The sequence below is a fragment of the Homalodisca vitripennis genome, chromosome 8, assembly GCF_021130785.1.
Source record: "Homalodisca vitripennis isolate AUS2020 chromosome 8, UT_GWSS_2.1, whole genome shotgun sequence".
In the NCBI taxonomy this organism is placed as follows: Eukaryota; Metazoa; Arthropoda; class Insecta; order Hemiptera; family Cicadellidae; genus Homalodisca; species Homalodisca vitripennis.
The window spans coordinates 105,568,818-105,592,129 of NC_060214.1; the positions used below are offsets into that span (position 1 = coordinate 105,568,818).

Here is a 23,312-nt window from a genome sequence, read left to right on the forward strand (position 1 = left end):
AACAGTCATGTGGTTATGGGCATTTATAGTCTACCTCCTACTGTTTCTGGGTTTTGTTATGTATTCTTTTGTCAATTCGTGTATATACTTGGACTACTCTAAGGCGTTTGACAGGGTTAACCATTTTACTTGCTGAGTTAGCCCTGAGTTAAAGGGATGTTGAGTTGCCTTGGCGACAGTACATTATCTGTGAAGTGTAATGGTTCTGTTTCTGCACCTTTCTCCGTGCTGTATGGTGTTCCTCAGGATTCTCACTTGGACCCTCTATTGTTTATTATATTTAACAATTATGTTTTTTAAAATTAAAAAGTTAACTTTCTTCTGTTTGCGGATGATATAAAGATCTATACTAGCGCCCTTTCATCATCTGACCATGAGAATCTTCAGAGGTCGCTCTCCAACATTGCGGAGTGGTGTGAGGCAAATGCTATGGTCCTGAACATATCGAAATGACAAGTGATCTCTTTTTGCAAGTGCGGCTCTACATTTCAACTTTAACTACCATGTTGGAGTGTGATCCTTGACAGAGTTAATCGGTTAATCTTGGAATTGTTATGATCAATGATTTAAGTCCTGCTGATAATATTGCTAGTAACACCTCCAAGGCATATTCTCTATTGGTAGGTCAACAAGAGGTTTTAGATCAAAACAATCCTTGCTTGTCTTGTACAGATCATTGGTACGCACTTTGCTGGAATATGGCGGTGTGATTTGGTCTCCTTACCAACTGGACCACATAGATAAGTTGAACAGAGTACAGGCTCAGTTTGTGAGGATGCTTGGTGTTTGTCTGGGTTTCACCTAATCAGGAATACCAATACCGCAACTGGAACAACTTCTGTCTCTACAACCACTCCATCATAGACGTGTCAACTTTTATATGTTATTTCTCTTGAATCTGAATAATGGAACTGTAAATTCCCCTGATTTCCTGGAATTGATAGATCTGAGTGTACCGAGGGGAACGAGATCCCCGTTATTCTTCGGTCGGAGATTGCTCCCTACATCCTATTCATACAACTTTGGAGTGGCAAGACTTCAGAGGCTTGATGGCAAGATGTCTGGGAGTGTTGACTTTTTCTACGGGTCTGTTCCTTCTTTCAAGAGAAGTGTTATGCAGCTTGTCAATCAGTTATGATCTATCTATTCAATTATGTCATGAATTGCACTTATGTCGTTAGTTGTATACTCTGCTAGAAAATTTTTATTTTCTATTGCTGTTCATATTTTCTTATATTATTGTTTTGCTATTAAATTATTATTAATACTATTTCTTGTTATTGTTACAATTTAAAATTATATACCTAGGTTTTTTACTTTTATTGTTTGTTATTGTTATTGCAGTTTGCTATCGTACTTTGTTGTGGCTTGATACTTATTACTTGTGTATTTAGATTTTTACGTCCTTACTGTTTACTACCAATGTATTTGTACTATCTAAACTTTGCTATCTAACTTTTACCTTATTGTAAAAAATGATAAAGATTGTAAAGTCTGCCAAGGGCGGTTTTAAACGGTCGTACGCCTAGGAAAGCTAAAAGAAGCTATAGTAACTGTATTTTTTTTATTTCTCATAAAGACTTTTGACAGCAATTTCAGGTTTAAAAATTGCTAAGAATCCGTTTTGAAATGTTTACTATCTTTAAATTTGATCAGGTTGTGCGGGCATTACTTTGCGTTGTATCATATATAACAAGCAGTGCAAGATTTTATGAAGTAATTGACGATTTTGGCCATAGAAAGCTAGAAGAAAACCACTAATTAACTAAGCTAAAGGCTGTTTAAAAACAATTTAAATAGGGACTTTTTAAATAATAAAAAAAAATTTTCATTGTAATTATTGTCTGCAATATTATGGAAATAAATAGTCCTAATTAAAAAAAAATACTAATTTTAACTACGCAAACTTTAGAACTAACAGTCCGTTATTGAAGAAATGCCATTATAATTTATAGAACTATAAAAATATGTTAAATGCATGTTTAATTATAGCTTGGCCCTTTAAGTGTTAGTTTAAATTAATGTGTGTGTACTTTACGGGGCTATCTATTAGATGATGGGAAGGGGCGTGTAGGAATGGAGGGGGTAGGGGGTGAACTTCTGATGGCACAGGGGCGCACAATTAATAGATACGGACATGCTGTTGTGCAACAACCCAGTGTTTGCACGGCGATTTGATAGAGAGCCTTGTTCACGGCATGTTTCCAAAGATATCAATGTTTGCACAAGTCACACAACATCAGAGTACTAATACAACCAGATTTTCAATATTTCAGTTTGTTTTGGAGTGAGGAAACGTCTTCATCCAGTTTACCACAAAATACCGATAGTTAGGTGAAACATCACTTCAAAACGCATATCTCAGTAATAATAGGGCTACATAATTGTAGCATAATTGTTTGGTTATATATCACTGTTACAAGAAGTCTGGGTAGAAGGCCGGTGTATATTTGACTATATTTCGCACCCTGCAATAATTTTGTAAAATAATAATCTTTTCTATCTTAAATGTTTCATTTCATTAATTTATTTACTAATGTAATTTTCTTATCAAGCTTATAGAACCAGTTTGGGAACAAGAATTACAAATTATCAAGGTTATGTGCTATTTTTCCACTTTCGAAGATGAGTGAAAACAGTCATTAGCTAACAGACTTGCTGAAATCTGTAACTGCACAGATACAAGTCAGAACTTTCAGATTTTAAATTGTATACAGATTGAGATAATGGGTTTTGAATACAAAGTTACTACAATTTGTATAAAATTTGAAATCTGAAAGGTCTAGGTAGTAATTGAGCAGTTAATTTCAGCAACTCTGTTACAATACTCGTAGATGACAAATTTCAGTCATCTTCGGAGGAGAAAAGCAAGGATTATACTCGTAGCCTTGATTATTGAACGATCTCTCCATAATAATTTCAAACACCCAGTTGAATTTCAGATTAGCATTTCTCTAAGAACTCACTTTCTTTTATACTGGCCTAAAGTTTTTCAAAAATATCCTCAAAATTAAAGAAATATTGTTTTAAATACTGTATTTGAAAAATAAATAAAAATATTGTGAGGTTAATATGACTTTTTCTACTAAACAATACCCTCGAACTAGATATATAGTTAATACAGATTATTTTCATACTGCAGTATCTATGTAAAAAAAAACAAACAATAAAATATATTACTTTATATTATAAATTTGTCTTCTTGAAAAGCGTACGTTACTCAGAAAAGGAAATAATTTATATTATGCAATAAAGAAGTAACAGTAATTTTCAACTCAAAATTTAAGAGTATTGTCCTTAAAAATTGTAAAATATCATGCCACAGGAAATAATCCATCACAATTCTTTTTCTTTCAACACTAATTTTGATTACTCTTGGTATGTTTTAAGCTTACATACAAGTAAGAATTGGGTTAAGTGAAAAAGCGTAGAGAAATGGTGCAACGCCTGAAAACATTTGAGAGGTATAATAAGATAAGATATACTCGAACAATAATTAGGATAGTTTAATATGTGTAGAAACGAACGTAATCGATCGCACAGTGATAAACTATGTGTTCTACGAATGAATGGATTGCGTAACGCTTTATTCAGCGGTATTTAAGGTGTTGCAATAGTTTTCTATTGATCTTTAATGGGATTTTTCTACGCCAGGGCATTTTAATTTTTTACAGTAAATTCTTCAGAGGAAAAACGGTTCAAACACATTAGAAGATTTCTAGTGCTTTTCCAAAGAATCGAACCAGTAACCTCTGCGATAGAGAGACGCAAACTTTTTCCTTCGCCATGGCGGAGTCAAGGGATAAATAATGTATTAAATGGTTTAAAATGCATTAGGCATAACCCTTCAAGACACACTTCCTAAAAAAGGGTATTTTAAGAAGCTCTAAGGGCTCTGCAATATCCTTTAAAGCGTTATAATCACCGGAGGTCTAAACTACACCTTATGCCTGTTTTGCCTAGGACGAGTATGGAAATGGGATAGAAAATGCCACGAATTGCTTAAAAATAATTGTCATTCTAATGGTAATGACCTTCATCGAAAGAACTATACGTGTTTCTGCCCCGTGTTTCGTGTACTATAGGTAATTGAGGAAAAAAGGCCCAATGTATCTTTGTTTGAAGTTTTTTTGACGATGGAAGGATTGTGAAGGAAACAGGATTTTCCGGACATTTGCCAACCTTCAGAGCTACAATACAATAATTAGTAACACTACGTTTCGAGGTCTGCAATCTGATATATTCTTCAGATAAATGACTAAATTAATGCATCACTGAACGATGGCAAATGTCCGGAAAAGTTCTTTTTTCACAGGCCCAATAAGTCTCAAAAATTCATTAGGTAACAATACTAAGGAATTAAAAAATTGAGTTAAGGTTTGTTAGATGTTGAATCAAAGTTATATAAAAAGCTAAATTTAAAAATCCCTACAAACAATCCCTACATGGTATCTGGTCGCCATTTACGCTAAAATTCTTTTCAAAGTTTGAAAAGTGTTTTGTATGAATATAAAGGTTTCAAAAATACTGTATTCGCTGTTGAAATCGAGCGATTAATCAAATTTTTTAAATTTTAATTTATTCCTCACAAAAGTTTAAATTATTACTAGGTAAAAAGTATGAAATAGAAACAACATTGCTGTTACATTTAAGCTGAGAAATTCCTGCACAATTTTCTCAACTTCAAAAAAATATCTCCAAAAGACCAAATGTATTAAAAAACACTATAGTTTGAACCAAACTACGAGTTTCGAAGTAAAGAAACCCAAACAAAAAAACCTTTAATTGCTTTCAATGTATGTATGTTTAGGGTTTCAATGGGGGATCTAGATAAAGGCTCTAATATACGGTTTAATTTAAACGTACAATGTTCGATATGCTTATGAAGCCTACTTTGTAAATGTTTTATCTCCAAAGACGGTTTTCTATTTACATTTTTATACTGTGAATACTGAGAGTAAAATTTAGAATGAATGTAAAGCAAAACATATTTTCTCATGAAACTAAGTTTAATATAAAATGTCAAACTATAAGATGAGTAAGCTAATTTAAAACCACATGTAAATAAGATGAAGTCACTGAATGAAGTTCCTAAAGCTCAATACGCTACTTATGTACCTAACTTATTCTGTTTGGACTTTTAAAGGTAATTTTGGTGTAAGAAGAATAGTGTAGAAAAGACTTACCTAAGACAAAACACTTAGAACGAGATTCGGTGAGAAGGGAGGTTACAGTCTGGCTGAAGATGAGGGCAAGGTCTGCTACCAACAAACAGAAGACATAGCACAAAAGAAATACCCCGTCAAGGTTGTGCAGATCGGGTAGAACAGCGTAGACGAGGAGGGTGATGATTAAAAACGGCACAGAAAAGATCATTCCAACTGGATATATCATGAACTTTGTATCTTCCGAGGGATCGTGGTCCGAGAGGCACATGAAAATGGTGAAACTCGGATTCCAAGAGAAGTAAGCATTGCTGACCCCCTCAGAAGAATTCGCACCGAGGATATACTCTTCCAGGCAGTATTTGGAATGGTCAAACCGACTTCCGTGGCTCAAAAGGTCTCCATGATCCGTCAGGCAGGCTTCATCATTTTCCAGCACGAACTTTTCGGAAGGGCAGTTGAGACCGAAAAGGATTTCAAAATTATCAATCACGGTGAGTTCTTTCTTGCAAAACGGAACTGTAACGTTTCTGAATGAAACTTCACTCATTCTTGGAACGCATTTATCATTTGCCATTTCCATCACTTTACCTTCCCCACAACACTTGCGAACGCATCGGCCGTCATGACAACTCAGATCTTTTGGTTCTTCTGAGGAACGTTTTGAGGCCCACAAGGAGATGAAGGGAGCGAAGATCATCAACAGAACATGAAGAGCTACACAGACGAGGATGACTTTGTCAAGTGCTATTCCACTCAAGGGCAACATGTTCTCCGGACTGCAGTGCACGACTGAAGGAAAGGCCGTAGTTTCATCATCACTTTATCGACAGCTGTTGAGTTGAGGAGTGAGTACTTGTATGGACACGCAAGTCGTTAGCTGATGGGAATCGACCATTTCGTGATGAAGCATTACTTGGATTGCACTTCCTTGTTAGAACTAATACAACGCATTTACGCTCTAATGCGGAAACAAATTACCTGTGTAAGATAAAATCACATTACAATTTCAATTTATCAGTTGTAGGTAAATTGTATTATACATAATCAACAGCAAATGTACGCACTAGAAATTCTTTCTTATTTCCTCTTTTCTGGAATTATAAAGAAGTCTGATTATAGTTTGAGGACCAGACGTGATGAATAGAAATCGTGTCGTTGTCAGTCCCTCTGCCTGTATATATGTCAACTCGCCTTCGGCTCGCCCCCAGGCCCCAGAGACTGATGCTGGCCGAATTCGGAGATAAGCGGAATTCGGAGACAGGTTAAGTCCAAGCATTGGACTAGGGATCTGGGAGTTTAAAGTAGACATATTTTGTTGATTTTTCCGGATTTATCCAAAGTTTTGACTCTGAGGTCGTTTTGCGGCTAAACCGTTAGAGATACGAGAAAAGTGACTGGACCTTTCTTGTCGGAAATTTAATTTAATTTGATTCTGACTTCGGATTTTAGTCTCGTTTAGGTGGTACAGAACTTGGGAGAAAACACTGCACTGGGTAGTTTTTTGTATTTCTTTAGAGTAATTTCAATGTAGAATTGCTACTATTAGGTGTTATATAGGGCATGGTGTTACATGGGCTATGGTAGAATTATGCCAAATTTCAAGTATGTAGCATATAACGGTAAATTCCGGTAAGGAGGGATTAGTGTTCATGCGGGTAAAAAAACCGGTCGTTCTTTACTAGAGGCTGTTGTGCCTGTGCAATTAAAATAAATAGAGAGCAATACTTATCAGAAGAATAGGTATATCTGCTAATAAAAAATTTAAAAAAGCTACGACTAACTATTGGACGCTATCGATCCCAAAGACAGAATTCTCACGTCAACATTATAAAATATTTGCATTTAACTCCGGTAAGGGGGGATTAGTGTTCATGCGGGTAAAAACCGGTCGTTCTTTACTAGAGGCTGTTGTGCCTGTGCAATTAAAATAAATAGAGAGCAATACTTATCAGAAAAATAGGTATATCTGCTAATAAAAAATTTAAAAAAGCTACGACTAACTATTGGACGCTATCGATCCCAAAGACAGAATTCTCACGTCAACATTATAAAATATTTGCATTTAACTCCGGTAAGGGGGGATTAGTGTTCATGCGGGTAAAAAACCGGTCGTTCTTTACTAGAGGCTGTTGTGCCTGTGCAATTAAAATAAATAGAGAGCAATACTTATCAGAAAAATAGGTATATCTGCTAATAAAAAATTTAAAAAAAGCTACGACTAACTATTTCGGTCGCTATCGATCCCAAAGACAGAATTCTCAAGTAAAAATTATAAAATATTTGCATTTAACCGGTTTTGCGGTGAAACCATTGCGGATAGGGCAAAAACTTACTGGGCATTTTTTGTAGATTTTTTACCTAGTTGTGATATAGCCTACATTTTGTTTTGAGCTACGACCATTTCAAGCTTTTGATCCAATGAAGAAACCCCCCATTATTGGTTTTAGGGCCGAAATTGAGAAAGGGCAGTCTGTCTATGTCTGACGTCGTCTCTTCGTTAAGTTCTACCAGTTCCTTCAATATTCTGTTGTCTCTAATAAGTTTATTTTTAAATGTAATGGACGTGTATCTGTCATAAAAATATCCGTGTACAATTCATTGTCTCACCCATAACTTTCTGAAAAACTAAAATATAAAAATAGCTGCCAAAATTTAAAAACAAAATTATGTTTTAGTACAGTTTCGATAAAAAAATCGGACCCGATTTATTGATAATAACCGGGGTTTTCACATCAAAGCCGAGATTGGCGCCAGTGATAAATTTGTTACCTGGAATCGCTCCCTTTTACGATCTAATAGGAAAACCGTGTAAATCGCTGGTAATTATAGAAGACAGTCATGACTGATATGGGCGCTGTGGGCAAAAAGACCTTTGACGGATGGCTGTCCGTCCATTAGATTGAATTATAACTGGAACTTTATCGCTGTCACCAGATAAAAACTATCGATAGGTCGATAGTTTTTAACGAATCGATAGTTTTTAACTTCCGCAGAGGGTATGGCATATGGTTAAGCTAGATTATAGTTTGTAGTAACCGGATGGTTGTATTAAGTAATTAGTTTAACACAAAATGAGCAAGATAAGTATTTGCTAAGTATGGGACAACAAGTCCTTGTAGCTTTGTTTCACTCATACCATCTTCTTTTCATTGTACCAAATCATCTGGCGGAATCTGCTATTTTTCGAAATTAATAAAATCCCTTTTATTGTTTTTTGATTTCTATATTTTTAAAAGTAATTGAGAAACAACGCTAGTTCAATTTGATATTACAGCACAGATAACTGGTTTATATTCGGGTTTAAATATGACATATATTTATTTATAATTATAATTTTTGTCTATTAGTACATAAAAATAATAGCTTATACATAGTATATAAATAAAAGCTTATACAACAAAATAACAATAAATCAACAAAAATGAAATAAAGGTGAAGAGTGCGTCTTACAAGCAATTTGAAAAAGGCGTTAACAGTGTCAAAGAAATCAAAATTAAATGAGAAAAATATACAATAAATTGTTAAAATGTTTTTACCATTCATACATACCGAAACAAATTGTTAGAGACCTCCATAAAAATGTCCCCCTCAAAAAAAGAAACGTGGTGTCTTATGAGTGCTTCGATGCGAACATGGGATAGCAATATTTCGTTTCAAAATCATTAAGGTGATCCAATCGGTTTTGGTGGTGTAGAATATTTTGAGTTTAAGAATTACAATTACTTGTAAAACAAACATCATGGAATACAGAAGAAAGTAGTTAGTATTTTTAACCATTCCAAGAGGAAATATACGCATTTGAGGTATTAATTTCGGGAAATTTTGTCATCAGGTCCAAGAACAAATAGCTTATAATAAGAATGAGTATGCCGTTTTGCTTTTAAAAAATTAGGAAGCATATATTTTAATAACTTTTGACTTAGGAAAATAATATTTTTCCAGAGAAATATAATTAAAAATGGTGCATTTTCAATACATTAATTAATAAAATAAAATAATATGAATTACGTACAGCAAACATGTTATTTCTTTCGACTGTGCTATTAAATGCCTAAAATTCTTCATGCAAAGACAAAACACTGTCTTCAACAGCGGAGTCATATGGGATGGTGACTATAAAGACTTTGAACTATAATAATTAACTAAAACAAGAATTGGAACAGTATGACACACCTATATGAATGCCTAGGAACGTATCATTAGTAATGCGAGTTTGATTTAAATCTTTTTGAAGGTCATGGAGACTATAACCTATTAAAATTACCTACTCTGTAAAAAAAATATAAACAATCGGTAAGTTATAGACTCGGTGACATAACAGGTCAACCTGGAGGAACTGAGGAATAGACGAACTCTGATAGCCTGGAAGTTGAATAATTTTTTTTTATAATTTGAATTTTGAAGTTTATTAACTTGAAATGCTTCTTTCGAAGTGCTTAAACTAAATACAAAGTAATAATTAGTTTGTTTGTTGTTTATAATGCGTACCACTAGGTTCTATTATTTTTTTAACTGTAACACAAAATAAATATTACAGAGCCGTGTATATAGGATTGGTGGTGCCCGGGGCAAGCGGATCCTCGGCGCTCCCCACCACCATAAATATAATGATAACATTAACATTTCTACATTAAGTTTTATTATACCAATACAACTTTATCAAGAGCATATTTTTATTGCGATTCCATATAAAATGTATACGTCAACGTAAACTGTGGCTGTGTTATTATCACGAATTCTTTGTCAGAATAAAACCGCAGTGCCTCCTGCCTCAGCTTACTTCCATGACACTCGGAAAAGCTTGCCTAACGGCGCAGTATTATTGTGAAAATTGACTCGTTGTAAGGCATATAATACCTTAAAACATATAAAACTTTTCTTCTAATCCGAACAACGAGGCCCAAACATAATAGATAAATTAGTTAATGAAACCATTATCAATATGAGGGTTGAGGACACCATGGCTGTCAATTTGTCGAAAAAATATTTTGTGTGGTTAGTACGGTTTAAGGGCAGATGATATCAGAGAGTTTTAGTTTGCTGATGCTAATAAAGGTAGGTTGTCAAGTATTACTAATGAAATGATAATTTATCTGGGTATTTGAAAAATACACAGAACAAGCAGGAAATACTAAGCATATTTAATACTAGGCCTTTTGTATCATTAGTATTTCTAGATTGACTGTAAATAACAGCCTAGAAGCCGGATGTGGAACATATAGGTGATTCATCACAATGAAAGTGGTCTTATCTATAGGATTTACTGTATAGGATTAAAGTTATGAATCAATTCAGGGATTTTTCTGATTCTCTGTAGTAGAGTGATTGGTTAACCCAGATAAGGTTTCATTCATGAAGTTTATGATCCCAATATCTAAAGATATAGCTAGATGACATCTTAACCAGCCTAGATATATCAACTAATCTAGATATTTGAACCACTCTTGACATCTAGACCAATCCAGAAATCTCAGCCAGTCCAATTATTCCATCAATTCTAGACATCTCAATCAACATAGACATGTCAACCACTCTAGACTAAACGAATCTAGTCATATCAACTACTCTAGATATCTCAACCAGTCTAGATAATATGTGAAACACAACAGACCTGTCAACAAATGTTTTTGAAAAAAATATTAACTGGAAAGTTTATTGAGCGCCGTTTGTATCAAGGACGTTGAATTCATTGTTAGAAACAATTTTCGCATAACTAGATATAAAGCTTATAGTAACATAAATGTAATCAAAAATCACATGTATATTCACAAATGATTTCAAGGAAAATTGATGAGATTTTCAGGAACAAAGGGAGTAGGCTCCATAGGCATACAGTTTTGCTTCCAATGTCTTGGAAATATTGTAAATGCAACGATAAATGCAATTGCCATCAGCGGCTTGAGAAAAGCAGTTATCAAGGAAAACCAAAAGCACACATTTCTTTACAAAGGGAAAGCACCTTTACATAATGCTATTTTCCCAGCTAGCAGGAAGATGAAAACTAGCATATCCATTTTACAGAACATATTGGACTAAATTTCTCTACTGCAGAATGCTAATTGAGCTCTAAAACCCAAATTCCAAGGCTGGGACATCTTGATTCTGAGAGTTACCAAAAGAGCAAAGTTGAATATTTGGGACCAGTGGCTTTTAAGAAGACGAGATCTTTATCTTTGTTTACGACAGGGTGAATATACCCTATGTCCTCTACCAGACAGTGAATCAATTCTCTTCATAAGCAGAATGTAAAATCCCTAAAATTATATAAAACCAATGGAGCATTTTCGCGTTCTCTGTGAACGATTAAGTTGAAACATATTAGCAGGGTGAATACAGTATCTGTTTGATACTTATATATATATATATATATATATATATATATATATATATATATATATATATATATATATATATATATATATATATATATATATTGGATAACACTGCCTTCAGCGGACAGTCTACCTTGGACACAACAAGTCTTCACTACTATTTGCACAACGTGTTAAAGGTCAAAGTCAAAGATTTTACTTATCCAGCAGTAAAGTTACATAATCAGCATGAAAATTAAAAACGTGGTGTGATGTCTAATTATTATTTATAAAAATTTTACAATTAAAGTACACAACAACAAAACGAAAAGTATACTGGAAAAAAACAAGAGTTTTTGTATAAACAAATAGACTTCTGGTCTGCTATTAAAAGGCCTCTAAAATAAAAATTATAAAATTGGTTTTTGTAATTTCAATGTACTGATTGAAATAGACTTCAGCTTTAAACTAAACAAAATCTGTCTATAACATTCTTGACAATTCCCAGAGCTGTAAATGCCCCTAGTTAAATGTAAGAGGTCACACACTTCCGTGAACTTTTCAAGGGCAGATATCGCTTGGCGTGACAGGGTCAAGTCCACTGAAAATGATAGTCGAGGGTTTCCACTAGGGCGTGGTGATCATAAGTCTAATCTTGACACTCCCTGTGTATCCCCTTTCCCCACTGCTACTGTCACCTAAACACTTCAAACTGTTAAAGTAATTAGATCTCGTGCCCCACTGGTATAATAACATGACACGGTTTGTGACTTCGCATTTAAAGACTTAAAATGTACGAAAATTGTGCGAAACTCCTGGAATAAATTACATCTTTATGCTGCAATAATTCCTCATAGCACCTCCTGGACGGTTTACCCATTAGTCAACTTCCCCAAGTGTTTACTTGATCCCTAGGATGTCCTAACATACTGTTCAACGTAACAACTGAGTCAAATTATCCATCGGCCTACTTAATCAGTAATTGTTTGACGTAACATCTAAGTCAATTTATGCATGGGTCAACCCAACCTCCTGTGCAACTTAACCTATCCATGGGTCAAAGTCATTACCTGATGAACGTAACACTTGGATCAACCTGTCCATGGGCAAAATATCACGTGGAAAATGTAACACTTGGATCAACCTGTTAATGGATAAAGTAATCACATTGCGAATGTAACACTTGGTTCAACATATCTATGGCTAAAAGTAATCACCTAGAGAACGTAACACTTGGATCAACATATCCATGGGTAAAAGTAATCACCTAGAGAACGTAACACTTGGATCAACCTGTCCATGGGTAAAAGTAATCACCTGGAGAACCTAACACTTAGATCAACCTGTTAATGGATAAAGTAATCACCTGGAGAACGTAACACTTGGATCAACCTGTTAATGGATAAAAGCAATCACATTGAGAACGTAACACTTGGATCAACATATCAATGGGTAAAAGTAATTTACGGGGAAGTACCCTAATAATCCAGGGCTGCAGTAGTCTGAACGGAGTTGAACATTCTATCATTCAACATTTCAACTCGTGCAAGAGCGGACTCAAATCTCACCGACTTTAATTAACAACTTCTCTACAACCCTACAACTCACCCCTATTTATTCTGCAAAGCTATGTTTAAATTGTGATACCTATAAAAATGCCTATAACTTTACTTTGATATTTAATGCGGTCTTATTTAAATATACGTATCAAGTTTTAAAATAACAAAGATAAACTAATAAAATTGTGTCAATAGATGCAAATACGCACACAGTATAACCCAATGCAGATAACCCATGTGGTATCTATAGCAATTGCATTAACTGAAATTGATACTTTTTCTTTCTCGTTTCCCCTTAATAAAAACTTACATAATCCAATGAAAACTGTTTTCATTGCAGTTGCACTAACTAACATTGATACTTTTTCTTTCTCGTTTTCCCCTTAATAAAAACTTACATAATCCAATGAAAATTTTTTTCTTTTTAAATGATCCAAAATGGCAAATTTTAAAATTCAGATTTTACATTTGTTTTCTCATTGTGTGATTGTTTGCACAGCTACGACAAAACGACATTTGAGAAGTTAATTAATACTTAATCGAAAATCATTATTTTTATGTTTACTATTAAAATATCATAACAGTCGTAAAAAGTTGTATTTTGCAGTTTGGGGGATTGTAAAAAACTAGAGGCAATAAACTTGCAGTCTGGCATTTTTAGGTAGTGCTGACTGGTTGTAAAAGGGACAGACATATCCTTAAAACCTTAAATAATAACATATATATTAATTGCTTTATAAATATTTTTTTGAATGAGGTTCTCAATGTGTTTGCTATATTTGTGGAAAACATTTTTCATCTGTAGTCTATTCCTTTAGCTAGCAATTTCGATATGTCTACGAGAGCATTAAAGTTACCAACGTACCAGTGACAAAACCTATCAATTTCACCAATCAAACATATTTTCAGGATTATCATATTGGATTAGATACTTTTTCTTTCTGACTGAATAGTCTTGTATTACTCTAATTCCAGTAGATTATATTTTAAAAACAACAGTTCAAGCACTGTGCATGCACAGTACATTAAACACATGCAATCACCGTGATATGTTTTTATCTGTTTGTAAGCATGAAACATCCATGCATACTTGTTATGTACGATTACAGATTTCAAATGTAATACATTTGCAAGTACCTTTCTGCGAAAGTCAATATCTCTTTCGATTCAAGGCAATGTTTTTGCAAGTGATATAGTCAATAAGTAAAGGTTACCACGTATATGTCTGTAATAGATGTAATGTGAATGATAAATTCGTGAAACAATTTCCGAGTAATTATGAACTTATACATCTTATTTTGACACACGCTTCTTCGTGAATTAAAAAAAACTGTCTTCCAACCTATAGAAACGTTATATGACGCACTTTGCGTAGTCGATGTTTGGGAACTGAGTGTAAATTGAGAATCAGAGTTGACACGTGAAGCGTTCAGGAATAAATGTAATTAAATGAAGTTTAATTAAGTTCACAAACAAGTGAAGAAATTTTAAGCTGAGTAGAGTTAGTATCTTGGTAAAAAAGGAATACGATTTTTAGAGCGTGGAATATTTACAATGTACTTGTTGAGAGATTATATATTTTTTCAAACTTTCCTGCCTTCAAGAAATGGCTTAACCAAAAACCGATCGCATCACCTTCATATATTAAAGATTAGCCATTCACCGGTATATAGAGTCTTACTAAAGTACAAACAGCCTACTTTCAAACCATTGAACGTTTTTACGACCAACCAATTACAACAATATTTTTACGTAAATGTACCCTTTGCACTAGTGTGTAACTTAGATGTCTGACACCTTGGGTATCGTGTTTGACACACTTTTTTATGCAGGCGTGGAAACACAAATATCCCGATTGTTAATAAATACCCAGATTTAGTTCAATCCTCTGCGATATATAGAAAACATTTTACGTGATTAGAAATTGTTCAAAAACAGCTTTTTATCGAAGCATTCCAAAAAAATTAGGATTAGAGAAGAAATTCTTATTTATATGAGTACGAAAGATTAATCTTGAATTTTGGACAACATAAAATAGAAATCATGATAGAGAGAAGATAAATTATGGTTTTTATGATTTAGATATAACGTAAACTGACAATATATGAATATTTTAGGAAAACTTCTCATTAAAACATTCTAATATTTTAATTTAGTCATGAATGGACACGATAATAGTTTTTAATATAAATAGCAAATTTAAGAAGAATCATATTAAATTCCAATTGAAAACCGAAGCAACTCTAAATAAATCACCATCCACATATATATTAAGCCTTGCCGTTGGCATGGAATGTCAAAACAGATGTTCAGTATGTAAAAATGGACAGCTTGATAATTAAGCTGTTTTATATTTTTTTCTTCAATAATTCTTTCTACGACTGTGGCATGTTTACTTTTATGCAATGTTTTTTTTTAAGGAAAACTGTTCAAATTCATTTCAACAGTGTTATACCTGTCCAGAAATCGATCCCGTGACCTCTTCTCCATACATACATATTCTAATTATGCTGAAGTTTGTCATGTGGCTACCACAGGGGTCCGTTCTGGGCTCAATTTTGTTTTTAGATTGTTTTGATAATATTTTACTGTTAGTGTAAGTATTCTGACGTGATCTATTGCATTTGATGTCTAATGATCAATAAAAATCTTATCTTATCTTATCCTTTCGGTTAGATAACAGCACGATTGGATGAAAATCAACTCATTTGCATCGGTAGACCTAAAGAATGTAGTATGTTATTTTTAAATCAATCACACCAAAAAATTAAAAATTAAACTTTTATATAATTACAAAAGTAAATCTTTATCCGTCGGCATCATCAAAAAACCACCAAACGAAATCCTGACTAAGGGGAAAGCCAAAACGGACGTGGCCGACTCGCAGTACAAACAATAGTGTATTTGCATGTTACACCTCAAGGAACCGGATACAGCGTTTTGCACTTCCCTACTTCCGCTGGTGAGGAGGACGTTTGTGACGTATTACTTTGTGTATTTAATTACACAGGTCCCTCTCAGGGTCGCTGATATTTTGAAAATAATAAACCCATATGCAATTACAGGGTCTTTTATGTTCTCTATTAGTATGGTCTTGGGCTGGTTACTTTGTTTTGGAAGGATACATTTTTGAACTTAGCTACCATTCTTTTTAACCATACAGCAAAAATAACAGTTATCTGCAAATACGTTATAACAGGGTTCTGCAAAATTGCCCCGCTTGTAATGTACAGTAAGTTTTTTAGCGCTAAGTGTTTAACGTAAGTTTGGCACGATGACTATGTTAAGTCAGTAACTAATTTGCTATCGATAATATCAAAAGAATTTATTGATTTTCTTACGGCGATTTTATGTATCCAAATCTATTATTTAAATACATATTTGGTATCAAACGGAAGCTCTTACACTTTATATGTTTCTTTTGTTACTACTGAAGTTTATCTTCAGACTTTTAGGATTTTTTTTTCACACGGACTTCCAAAATTTCAACGTAAAACTAATGAGGGTATAATTTTGTAGTTTAAAACAGTTGATTAGCAAAACACGTGCGGTTTCTTTGGTCGTTGTTTTCTTTTTAATCGCTTTTTCAATCCCAATGTCCTTTTTATAGGGTTGGTGTATATTTGCGAATGATCCTAACATCCTATGTTAAGGGCGTCCTCATAATTGTTCTCGAATATAATTTAAATTACAATATTCATATATATATATATATATATATATATATATATATATATATATATATATATATATATATGTATATATATGATTTTTCGAAATGAACAGGTCTATAAAGTTATAATAACCTGTATTATATTTAAGTTACACTTGCAGGAAGTTTAAGAATAGCTAACACACAAAATGCTTCTCGCTTTACAAGTATTAGTGTATATGTACTATAAACGTTTTTCTAAGACCATAAATCCTTGTAAAAACATTATAATGTATATAACTCAAAATTAAATTAAGCTTTTTCGTGTTATATTTTAAACTATATAGGACACACACACACACATGCATATATATATATATATATACATATATGTATACACATATATATATACATACATATATATATATATATATATATATATATATATATATATATATATATATATATATAATTTGTATAAGTGGCAATTGCCAAATTTAATTTCAATAAATAATATTGAATCATAAAAAGTATTTGCTCCGCCGGGGCTCGAACCCGGATCTCTCACTTGCCGGGTGAATGTGCTACCATTACACCACAGAGCCCTCACTTTTTACGATTCAATTATTTTCTATTTAGCTGTTTCTTTCACATATGTGTTTAATGTATGTATGTATGGATATATATGTATATATATATATATATATATATATATATATATATACACATATATATCTTTCGAATTTTTAGTACAATTTAAAATTGATATTGTTAATTGTTCTGACGACTGCCAAAAAGTGCGTGTTTTATTCTTTTACTGTTAACTCAACAATTTTTAATACAATAAAAACCGTAGACTCTATCCAATGTTTACGTTTACTAATCGAAAAACATATTGTTTTGACCTGGACATTTTTGTCACTACTTTAAACGTTGATGGGAAATCCAAACTTTTACATAGACATTTTAGGTAAGTAACGTTTTCCTTCATAACACTTTCTGGTGCACGATTCGAAAAATGTACATTTACGCATGTAATAGAGTATAATTTAGGACGTAACTATACATATTATATTTGGCAAGGTATCTCGAAAAAGATCATCTGTATGATTTACATTTTGCCTGTAACTTCACTTGTACATAAACGAGTATGAGGTCTACGATTGTGCATTTCCAACCACGAAATTTGGCTGTAGTTATCGAACCTATCACTCCGCAAAGTTAAGGCGATTTAAATATATCTTTTCTGCACGATGTATATCTGTCTATCTGTTCACAGGTCATCTCGAGATTGAAATGAGCAATAGACTTGGAATTGTGCATGGATCCTCGGCGAAGCCTGTACCGCGACACGCGGTGTAACGTACTCCTACCTTGTTTAAAAAGTCATGGAATGTTTTAAAACGTCCATTGACCAGTAATACCATCTAGTGGTGAAATTTCATTCCACAGCCTTACTTTACGACTCTTAAGAGGCGAACTGACTCAGCCTAATAGTTTGGAAGATGTTATGAAGAACGATTTTCTAAAAAATTACCTTACGATGAACCGTACTTTATGTGCGGCCATGTTGAGGAACCAAAAGATTTCAAGATGGTAATGGCATTGTTAGTACAACCAACCCTTGTCGGCATAACACTCCAATCAGTAAATATTTTGCTACAATCTTTACTTCAACTGACGGAACACCTCCTGGAGAAAGAGACCTTTAAATGGGGAATATTTAACGTCTATCCGTAAAAGTCCTCATCTTGATTGATTAAAAATGTCTGATCTATAGAGACCAAAGATAGGACCTTCTCTAAAGTGGACCGTGGTTTCATGTGGACCGAGGTTCATGTGGACCGTGGTTCATGTGGACCGTGGTTCATGTGGACCGTGGTTCATGAGGACCGTGGTTCATGTGGACCGTGGTTCATATGGACCGTGGTTCATGAGGACCGTGGTTCATGTGGACCGTGGTTCAACATGCCTAGAATCAGACAACTACACAAGATACCCGCACTTAAGTAGGAAACTGTACTGTTAATGGTTCTTTTTGGGTAGGAGGAATAAGACTTCAAAAAGATAAAATCAAAGCACTCTTCATGTTGAGAGTGTTATCTTTGACCATTTACGAATAATATGAAAACGTGCGAAGTGGTAGAGACGTGTAGTGGTGTCATCAACATTTATTAATAGTTTAAGAAACATACTTGCAAAATACGATGATGCCATGATAGTAGTGCAAAAACCATGACAAGCCAGACTTATTTACGACAGTACCTGCAATCTATAATGGTCCGATATAGTTGACAATATTTGACAAGGACAAGTGGCGTGGCTGCGCCTAGAACCAATAGTAGTAGTCTACACCATAATTTAAAGGGACTGCGTTATATAACTGAGAATGGTGCATTTGGTGATGTTTCATATATAATATTATGCAATCGAATATTAAAATAAACATGGTGTTCCCCATTGCCTTTTTCCAATTTCACAGAAGGTGAACCAGACCAAGTTGGCAGTGTCTCACCAACGGCATACGCCATTTTACATTACTACAAAAAACGAACAGAGATTGACCAACAAAGTGTATCAAGAGTTATAAAAATATTATTAATGAATATATACTTAATAAATTAATGAGTGGCTAGCAACCATGTTGGAAATAAAGCAAGCAATAACTACAATACTTGATATGCTAGCAAATAGCCAAAAATTAAATACACAAAATTTGACAAAGTAACAATTAACAATATAACAAAATCAAGCAAAGAAAAGAAGCAATAACAAAAATAAAATGTGCAGGCAACAAAAAATGTTAAAAAAATTAACAATGTAAACTATTAACTATATAAACAATGAAACAAATATAATGAAGAATAAATATGTATCAATAATGACAAGGTGAACCAATCAACAGAATAAATATTCAAGCTAACAACAGGAATAGAATAAATTATAACAGTCACGCATCGAAAGATGAGAAATCACAGAACAGGCTTCCACCAGCAGCAGCTCGGCGAACCGATCCCAATGCTGAAACGCTCCTAATGTTGAACCGCTCCCAATGCTGAACCGCTCCCAATACTGAACCGTTCCCTATGCTGAACCGCTCCCAATGCTGAACCGCTCTCAATGCTGAACCGCTCCCAATACTGAACCGTTCCCCTATGCTGAACCGCTCTCAATGCTGAACCGCTCCCAATACTGAACTGTTCCTATGCTGAACCGTTCCCTATGCTGAACCGCTCTCAATGCTGAACCGCCCTCAATGCTGAACCGTTCCCTACATCGCAACGAAGAGGTCGACTGAAGAGCCAATCTCGTTCCCGTAACGCATGGGTCGAGGAATGGGACTAAAACGAAGGTATGGGACTAAATGTTGACGGAATTGCCTGATATGGATGCTGATTATGAACTTTTTAGTTCAGTAAAAGACTCACATGATACACTTTCCATGAGGTATTCTTAATCCTCAGTCCCATTATGTAATTTAACAAATTTGGCGAAGATGTCAAAAAGAATTAGATGTACTTGATGATTCCTGAGATAGTTGAAAGGGGTCCAAATGACACCAAAGAGTGGCCATTCTTCTCACTACAAACTATGCCGCTGGTCAGTAGCGTAGCCAGAAATTTCGTTCGGGGGGGGATCCAAAATCGGGGGATCTGGGGGACGTTTTGTGTGTTATTTGCCCAATGAGTTCACTGGTAAAAGGTAAATATAAAAAAATATGGAACTTTAGTAACTACGCCATCTAGAAAGTGGAAAGATGTAATATGCAAATTCATCTCTTACAGCAACTCCCGTACGACAAATTTTCTTGTGTAGCTACAGAAACTTTACGAAGTTCGATTTTGGCCAAGTAGAAGGCACCAATGTGAAATGTTGGATTCACAGGAGAAGAAAGAAAAAAAGAACAAAACAGAAGCTTCACTCAAGCATATAATTGACACAACCATATTCTGTGGAGAAAATGAAATACCCCTTCGGAGACATTGGGCCACTGACAGCCGAAAACCCTTTAGAAAGGGAGGGCAATGTTCGAGCGTTGCTCGGGTACAGATCAAACTAACGGTCGGAAAATGCAACGGAACAAATCTACTGATTAGAACTTGAACTACTCTGGACTTCAGTGATTGAGGTAAACGTGGTATTTTTGATTGAGTTAAGACGACGATTTTTGTTATTATTAAAACTGTACACGACTATCTATATAATTATCGAGAAAAAAAATCACTTCCAGTCGGTAAATACCGAAGAAAAGCTCTACAGATTCAAGTTTTGACGATTTTGGATTTCACTGGTTGAGTGGTTGAGGTAAAAGTGATACAATTATTTTAGGACGTTGATTTTAGGTAGGCCTATTAATTCAACGCCGACTAATACCTATATAATTATCGAGAAAAAACAAACAAAAAAATCACTTCCGATCGGAATATCATAAGGAAAATGAAATAATACCTCATTCAGTGAAATCCAAATTAGTCGGAACTTTATCACACAAAAAAAAATCAGTTTTTCTGGTGTATTATCAGACCGGAAGTAATTTTTTCAATTTTTTCTTCGATAATTATATAGGTACTATAGCTGTTAACCGCGGTTTCGCACGCAATCTTTAGAACCTAAGTCCTTAAATTACTTAGTAAAAGCAATTATGATGTATTATGATGGGAGTCCTATACAAATTTTAAAACGTAAGTAGGCATACATCAGGTAGATATTATTTAAGTACATGGTAAATAGTATCAGAGTTTAACTTAATTATTATATCATAATTGGCACGTGAAGGAGCAATTTCTGGTTCAAACTAATTATATACATAACGTCACAGCTGAATCTGCCTTGTCATCCTGATAACGAAAACACAAATCTCAGATCACACAAGTATCGGGAACTTACTTCTGTCAAAAAGCGTATATTTCCAGTGGTCATATATTTCAGATCTAAGATATTACCAGTACCAGAGTAGAGTTTGCCTTGTTGTTCTGACGAAGAAGAATATATATATTCTTACGAAGGACCGATATGCCTACTTTGGTTAAAAAGTACCTACTTAAGACCGTTTTCAATTCACTTCACCTACTATGTCACAGTTTAGCTTGCCATATTACCTCGAGCAAAATACTACATACGTTCGATTATCTAGTTCTCGGAAATCTATTTTGGTCAAAATCGTGTTGACATGTTGAGTTTGCCTTGTTCTGAAGAAGAAAATACACACATATGTAGGACTGAAAAAGCCTATTACGACCTAGGGGGGAAGTCCTACGTACTTCTTATGTACTTTCGGTATAAAGGGGGAATCCTTATTAAGGTTAGGCAACATTCCAAAATAATCATTATTAAAGTTTTGCGTTACACTGTTTAACTGTAGCCAGGGAAAGAATAAATCGTTGAGGCAAGTTAGTAGTCATTTCTCTGTGTTTTCCATAAGCCATTGCTACAATGTAATATCGTAATGTCAAGGAAGCCCACCAGTTAAGTAATTTATGTGGAAAAATTTGTTCATTAAGGTTAGTTTTATAACAGTATTTAATGCATTAGGTTATTTTAATTCGTCACTGGCGCAATCTGGAGTAAACTTTATATATTAATGTTTTATTTACTATTTGCATTACACTACAGATCAAGCACTGCTTACTTATTATTGATAAAATTTAAATGTAAACAGATGTTTTCAGAAAGTTTGTCGAACTAGCCTATAGCTGTCAACAGCTGTTTAGAGCCAGTTTAATTTAAATTATGAAACGCAAAAACCAAATTTTTTTCTGAATTCCAAATATTCCAGGCAACTTTTCTTAACCTTTTCTTTATAAAAAACCTTCTCGGATTTCAATGAACATTTTGCAAAAAGAATTAACCGGAATTGATCCAGCCGTTCTCGAGATTTGCGCTTACCAACACATTTTGCGATTCATTTTTATTTATAAAGATTAGTCGGCGTTCAATTGATAGGCCTACCTAAAATCAATGTCCTAACATAATTCTATGTACCACTTTTATCTCAACGACTCAACCATTGAAATCCAAAATCGTCAAAATCTGAATCAGAAGAGCTTTTCCTCGGTATTTTTCGACCGGAAGTGATTTTTTATATTTTTTTCTCGATAATTATATAGATACTCGTGTACAGTGGTACAGTTTAATGATAACAAAAAATCCTCGTCCTAACTCAATCGGAAATACCACGTTCACCTCAATCACTGAAGTCCAAAGTAGTTTGAAGTTCTTAGTCAGTAGAGTTTTTCAGGTGTATTTTCCGACCGAAAGTGATTTTTTGATTTTTATGATAATTAATATACTCGTCTACAGTTTAGTGATACCTAAAATCAACGTCGTAACTTAATTCTAAGCAGTAATTTTACATCCTTTTACGTCATTCCTGAAGCCAAATTTGAACGAAGTGGTCGCTAATTTAAAATGTTCGCGCCGTGTTACGGTTCAGGTTACTTTGTGACGTCACGAGACCTCGCCCTATACAAAATAAAAAGTCTGACAGAAAAAATAATTTAGGAGTTGAGAGCCAGTAGGCACTTTATAAGCACATCGCCTAGGATTTTTTTAATTCGACAGAAGGGGTTTTTGAAAATACAAATGACAATTCCTCCTAAGAAATAAATCAATCGTCAGCCAA

The 23,312-nt window shown here is 34.1% G+C and overlaps 1 protein-coding gene across 1 annotated transcript in view; it reads right to left on the minus strand.

Moving 5' to 3' along the window:
* LOC124367842 (G-protein coupled receptor Mth2-like) overlaps positions 1-23,312 on the minus strand; it is a 128,879-nt gene that overhangs the window by 62,445 nt on the left and 43,122 nt on the right. The window lies entirely within an intron of this gene.